The 6,831-nt window shown below is 36.5% G+C and overlaps 1 pseudogene; it reads left to right on the top strand.

The window, feature by feature from the left end:
• Nucleotides 1-452: 452 nt before the first annotated feature.
• On the top strand, nucleotides 453-1,841 carry LOC117011975 (pre-mRNA-splicing factor 38B-like; annotated as a pseudogene).
• The last annotated feature ends 4,990 nt before the right edge of the window (nucleotides 1,842-6,831 follow it).

Consider the following 6,831-nt stretch of genomic DNA (forward strand, 5'->3'; position numbering starts at 1 on the left):
ATGAAAAGAAAAATACAACATACCCATATCTATAAGATGTAGCAAAACCAGTTTTAAGGAGGAAGTTCATAGCAATACAGGTCTACCTCAAGAAGCAAGAAAAATCTCAAATAAACAATCTAACTTTATACCTAAAGGAACTAGAAAAAGAGGAACAAATGACACCCAAAAGTAGTACGAGGGAGGAAACAATAAAGATTGGAGCAGGAAGAAAAAGAATAGACAATAGAAAAGAGTCAGCCACAGCCCAGCAGCAGTGCAACAATGGCAGTGCCATCAAGCTGGAAATCTCAGACAAGCAGGGCAATGTGCTGCTGCTGTGTGGTAAAGAAAAGACTATGAACCTCAATCCCACGATCTTCACAAATATCCTGTAGTGACCTTAACTAAAAGCGCAGCTCTAAGAGCTCAAGACCTACCATGAGGTGGTAGATGGGAGCTACTTTAAGGTCACATATATTGAACCATGAGAGAAAGGAAACAGGAAGACAACAGGCCAAACAAGGATGTATGGAGGGAGTAAGTAGAAGTTCGAGGTGTTGAAACAAGAGAAATTGTTTCTACAGCTTTTTACCTGTTATACAGATTATTTACTCTGTGGTTAACTCACAGGCAAGTGATGGGTCTCATAACACATATAGATTCTCCATATAGGAGAACCCTTGGATTTATGTATAAAAGGTACACAGAGCCCCCTACAGATCTGTGGGACTAGTTTGAATCCTTCCTTGATGACAAAGATGTATGTCAACAAAGGACATAGATGTGAAGGCTGGTGGAGGCTGTGTAATGACCACTGGAGAAATGCTGTGGTTTTTTCTCAACAAAACTGGAGTGGTTTTCTACCTTGTTTCCAAAAATTCCTGTTCCTGTTCAGAAGACTATCAATCAGTAGATTAAAACCCAGGCTCAAAAAATATAAAAAGATGGGAAGGAAGGTGCTGAGGAGATAGACAGACATGTTGAACACAGAAGTTTAAGGTCTCCAACGAGATCACTGAGTCCACAGAGGTCCCCAAGAAGATCAATAAGTAGAAGCCATTATCGGAAGGGCCATGGGTGTTCTAGTTTTGATCAAGAATTAGAAAGAGAGAAAGAATGCCAGTGACTAGAGTATGAAGCCAAAGAAAAAGAGAAAGAAAGGTGAATATCCTGAAGTATTGATCAAGGGTATAGAGCACAGGGATAGCAGGAGTAGGGAAAGGGATAGAAGTCATAGTCAAAGTTATGATAGGAAAGGAAATAGAAGGAACAGGGATCGAGAAAGAGAAATAAAATGAGAGAGAAGATCAGATCATGACTGTGATAAGGAAAGAGTAATGACAGGGAAAAGGAGGGAGAGCAATCAAGAGAATGGTTTAAGGAACAGAGAAGTCGGGGTGAGGTAAAAGAAGAGAAACATAAAGAAGACAAAGATGATAGACAACATAGAAATGACAAAAGGATTCCAAGTAAGAGAAAAAAACCACAGTAGAAGTAGAAGCAAAGAAAGGAAGCATAGAAATAGAAGTAGAAGTACAAATGCAGGGAAACAAATAGAAGTAGGAGCAAAGAGAAACAAGTAAATATAAAATGAAATAAAAGAAAAATCAAATAAACAAAGTAGAACTGGCAGTCAAGGAAAAACTGACAGTGTTGAAAAAAATCTAGAAAATGAGAACATAGACCCAGCAAAGAAAAATCTAGAAAGTGTACCAGAAGCGAAGAATGTTTCCACAAAGGAGATCACAGTGATAGTCCACAGAGGTCCCCAGCCTGACAAATATGACCATTGAAGGAGCCAAGGTATAGAACTAGCGAGCCAAGAAAAACAACATAAAAACAAAGAGAAGACTGTGTGAAAATCTTTCGTGAAAGTGGATTACATTGAATCCTATAAATGTTTGATTAAATCTGCTTTTATTTTCAAACAAAAAAATTTGAAAAAAATCAGTGAAACTAGGAGCTGGTTCTTTGAAAAATGAACAAAATAGACAAAACTGTAGCTAGACTAACCAAGGAAAAAGGAGAGAATGCTCAAATAAATCAGAAATGAAATAGAAGTTACAACTAATACCACAGGAATATAAAGATCATAAAAGAATGCTACAAACGATTACATGCCAAGTTGGACAACTATAAGAAATGGATAAATTTCTAGAAACATACAATCTTACAAGACTGAATGATGAAGAAATAGAAAACTTGAATAGACCAATTACCAGTAAAAAGATTAAATCAGTAATTAAAAACCTCTGAACAAACAAAAGTCCAGGACTGGATGGCTTCACTAGTGAATTCTTCCAAACATTCAAAAAATTTAATACCTATCCTTCTGAAACTCTTCCAAAAAAATCTGAAGAGGAAAAAATGCATTCAAAGATATTTCATGAGGCCATCATTACCCTGGTACCAAAACCGGATAAGGACACCACACAAAAAAATTATAACTACAGGTCAATATCCTTGATCAACATAAATGCAAAAATCTTCAGTAAAATATTAGCAAACTGAATTCAATAATACATTAAAAAAATCATACACCATGACCAAGTGGGATTTATTCCAGAGATCCAAGCATGGTTCAACATCTGCAAATCAATCAGTGTGATGTACAACATTAACAAAATGAAAGATAAAAATCATATGCTCATCTCAATAGATGCAGAAAATCATTTAATAAAATTCAACATCCATTTATGATAAAAACTGAGTAAAGTGGGTATAGAGGGAACATACCTCAACACAATAAAGGCCATATATGACATTATACTCAACGATGAAAACCTGAAAGATTTCCCCTAAGATCAGAAAGAAGACAATGATTCCCAATTTCACCACTTTTATTCAACATGTTATTGGAGGTCCTAGCCACAGCAATCAAACAAGAGCAAGAAATTTAAAAAAAAAAAAAATTCCAAATAGGAAAGGAAGAAGTAAAACTGTCACTATTTGTAGATGAGTTGACACTATATATAGAAAACCCTAAAGACAGCATCAAAAAGCAGTGAGAAATAACAAATAAATTCAGTAAAGTTGCAGGATACAAAATCAACACATAGAAATATATGATGTTTCTATACACTAATACTGAATTATCAGAAAGATAAATTAAGAAAACAATCCTGTTTACAGTTGCATCAAAAAGAATAAAATAGAAATAAATTTAAGCAAGAAGGTGAAAGACCTGTACATGGAAAACTATAAGACACTGATTAAAGAAATTGAAGAATACACAAAGATATTCCATGCTCACAAATTGGAAGAATTAATATTGTTAAAAATGTCCATTTTATCCAAAACAGTCTACTGATTCAGTGCAATCCCTATGAAAATTCCAATGGAATATTTCACAGAACTAGAACAAATAATTCTAAATTTTTCATGGAACCAAAAAGATTCTGAATAACCAGAGTAAATTTGAGAAAGAACAAACCTGGAGGTATCAAGGTCCCTGACTTCAAACTATAATGTAGAGTTATAATAACCAAAGCAGTAAGGTACTGGCACAAAAACAGATACAAAGATCAATGGAAGAGAATTGAAACACCAGATATAAATACACATATATATAGACAATTTACAACAAAGAAGCCAAGAACATACAATGGAGAAAGAAGAGTTTCTTCAATGAATGGTATTGGAAAAACTGAACAGTCACATGAAGAAGAATGAAACTAGACAACCATCTTACACCATACACAAAAATTTAACTCTAATAGATTAAAGACTTGAACATAAGACCTGAAACCATAAAATTCCTACAAGAAAACATAGGCAGTAACTTCTTTGACATTGGTCTTAACTATGTTTTTGTGACTCTGACTCCAAAGGCAAAGGAAACAAAAGCAAAAATAAACAAATGGGACTACATCAAACTTAAAAGTTCCTGCACAATGAAGAAAACTATCATCAAAACAAAAAGGCAAACACTGAATGGGAGAAGATATTTGCAAATCATGCGTCCAATAAGGGATTAATACCGAAAATAGATAAATAACTCATACAACTTAAAAAGAAGCAAACAAACAACCTGATTTTTTCAAATGGGCAGGGAGGATTTCCAGTCAAGATGGTGGAGTAGGTAAATGCTGTGTTCACCTCTTCTCAGGACCACATCAATTAGAACTAAATTACAGAACAACCACCATTGAGAATAGCCTTTAGTGTAGCTGAACCAAAGCCCTAGAATTACAAACCTACAAAAGAAGCCACCATGAAACTGGCAGGAGGAACACAGACATGGAACAGGCTGTTCCCACACTTGAGTGTGACCACTAAAAATTGGGAGGGATATCTCAGCTGTGGAGTTCTTTCTTGGAGAAACAAGGGGTCCCAGCCCCACACCAGGCTCCCCAGCCCAGGGTTCCAGTTCCAGTGAGAGAAGTCCCCACAACTTCTGGCCGTGAAAATCAGCAAAGATTGTGACTGAGTGAGATGAGGGCAGCTGCAATCTTGGGCTCTCCTCTTGAGAAGCCTGTGCACGGACATACTTGCTGATGGACTCACCTACTCTGAGTTCCAGTGCTGGGGCAGCAGCTCAAAAGGCACCAGGGATACACAGGGAGGAACTGAATTGTCTGGCTACAAGGTGAGGGCTGGAGGGGCAGCTTTTTTCCAGAGGAAGGAGCTGGTGGAAGCTGTTGTTTCTTTGCTGAGCACTCCTCCTCCCTGTGTGCAGACTCAAGCAAATGCCGCCATATCTGCTTCTCCATCAAACTGGCTATCACCTGTCATCTATCCCACCCTTGAGATTCCCTGAGACTCCACCCCACCAACTTTTAGGCACACCCAAGCCACTTTAAATGTAAATGGATTAAATACTCAAATCAAAAGCCATAGGGTAGCTGAATGGATAAGAAAACAAGACCCTTATATGCACTGTCTACAAGAGACTCACTTCAGATCTAAAGGCACACACAGACTGAAAGTAAAGAAATGGGAAAAAAAGATATTTCATGAAAATAGAAACAAACAAACAAACAAAAAAGCTGAGGTAGCAATGCTTATACAAGACAAAATAGACTTTAAAACAAAGGCTATAACAAGAGACAAAGAAAGACCCAGTAACCCCACTTCTGGGTATTTATCTGAGCAAACCCATAGCACTACTTCAATGGGAGAAGTGCTTCCATATGTTCATTGCAGCATTGTTTACAATGGCCAAGATGTGGAGGCAGCATGGATGTCCATAGATGGATGAACAGATAAAGAGGAAGTGGTACATATACACAATGAAATATTGCTTGGCCACGGATAGGAGGGGGTTCTTGCCATCTGCAGTGGCATGGATGGACCTGGAAGGTATTGTGCTGAGTGGAGTATGTCAGACAGAGAAAGACAGATGCAATGTGATTTCACTTATATGTGGAATCTAAAGAACAAAATAAACCAACAAAAAAACAGAAACAAACTCATAGATACAGAAAACATTTTGATGGTTGCCAAATGGGAGGAGGTTTGGGGGTGAGTAAAACCTGGGAAGAGATTAAGAAGTACCAATTTGTGGTTACAAAGTGTCATGGAGATTTAGGGTATAGCAAAAGGAATGTAGTGAATAATATTGTAATAGGTATGTATGGAGTCAGATGGGTACTACATTTACCAGAGTGATAGATGGGAGGGGGTTGTGGGGGCAGGATGAAAAAGGTGAAGAGGTCAAGAAGTACAAATTGGTACTTACAAATTGGTACTCATCCCAAAATAGTCATAGGGATGTAAAGTAAAGCATAGGGAATATAGTCAATCATACGGTAATAACTATGCATAGTGCTAAGTGGTTACTAGACTAGTCAGGGGGATCACTTTTTAATTATATAAATGTCTAACCACTATGCTGTACACCTGAAATTAATATAAAATAATATTGAATGTCAAAATAAATAAATAAAGTGTAAAAAAAATGGGCAGGGGACCTGAATAGACATTTTTCAAAGAAGACATACAGACAGCTAACAGGCATATGAAAAGCTGCTTAACATCACTAATTATTAGGGAAACACAAATCAAAACAATGAGATATCACCTCACACTTCTTAGACTGGCTACAATCAAAAAGAAAAGAAATAACAAGTACTGGAGAAGTTGTGGAGAAAATGGAACCCTCATATACTGTTGGTGGGATTGTAAATTAGTGCAGTTACTATGAAAAACAGTATGGATATTCCTCAAAAAATTAAGAATAGAACTACCATATGATCCAGAGATTCCACTTCTTGGTATTTATCCAAAGAATGGGAAAACATTAATTTGAAAAGATATATGCACTCCCATGTTCACTCCAGCATTATTCACAATAACCAAGATATGGAAACAACCTAAGTGTCCATTAATGGATGAATAGATAAAGTAGATGTGATCTATATATAATGGAATACTACTCAGCCATAAAAAAGAATGAAATCTTGCCATCTGTGACAGCATGGATGAACTTTGAGGATATGATGCTAAGTAAAGTAAGTCAGAAGGAGAAAGACAAATATGGTATGATTTCACTCATACAAGTATATGAAACCTAAAAAAAAATGAACAAATAAAACAAACTCATAGATGCAGAGAACAGATGGAGGGTTACCAGAGGGGAAGAAGTGGGGTGTGGGTGAAAGGAGTAAAGTGGGTCAATTGTATGGTGATGGATGGCAACTAGACTTTTGGTTGTGATCACTTTGTAATGTATACAGATGTTGAATTATAATGTTGTACACATGACACACATTGTCAATTTAAATATATATTTAAAAATATAATTTTAAAAAAAAGAAAAAAACTAAACAACAAACCAGAAAGATATCTCAAAGCTCCAAAGCAAGCCAAACCTCCCTGTAGGTCACAAAAGGGACAGGAACACAAAAC

Source organism: Rhinolophus ferrumequinum, chromosome 19 (assembly GCF_004115265.2).
Source record: "Rhinolophus ferrumequinum isolate MPI-CBG mRhiFer1 chromosome 19, mRhiFer1_v1.p, whole genome shotgun sequence".
Lineage (NCBI taxonomy): Eukaryota > Metazoa > Chordata > Mammalia > Chiroptera > Rhinolophidae > Rhinolophus > Rhinolophus ferrumequinum.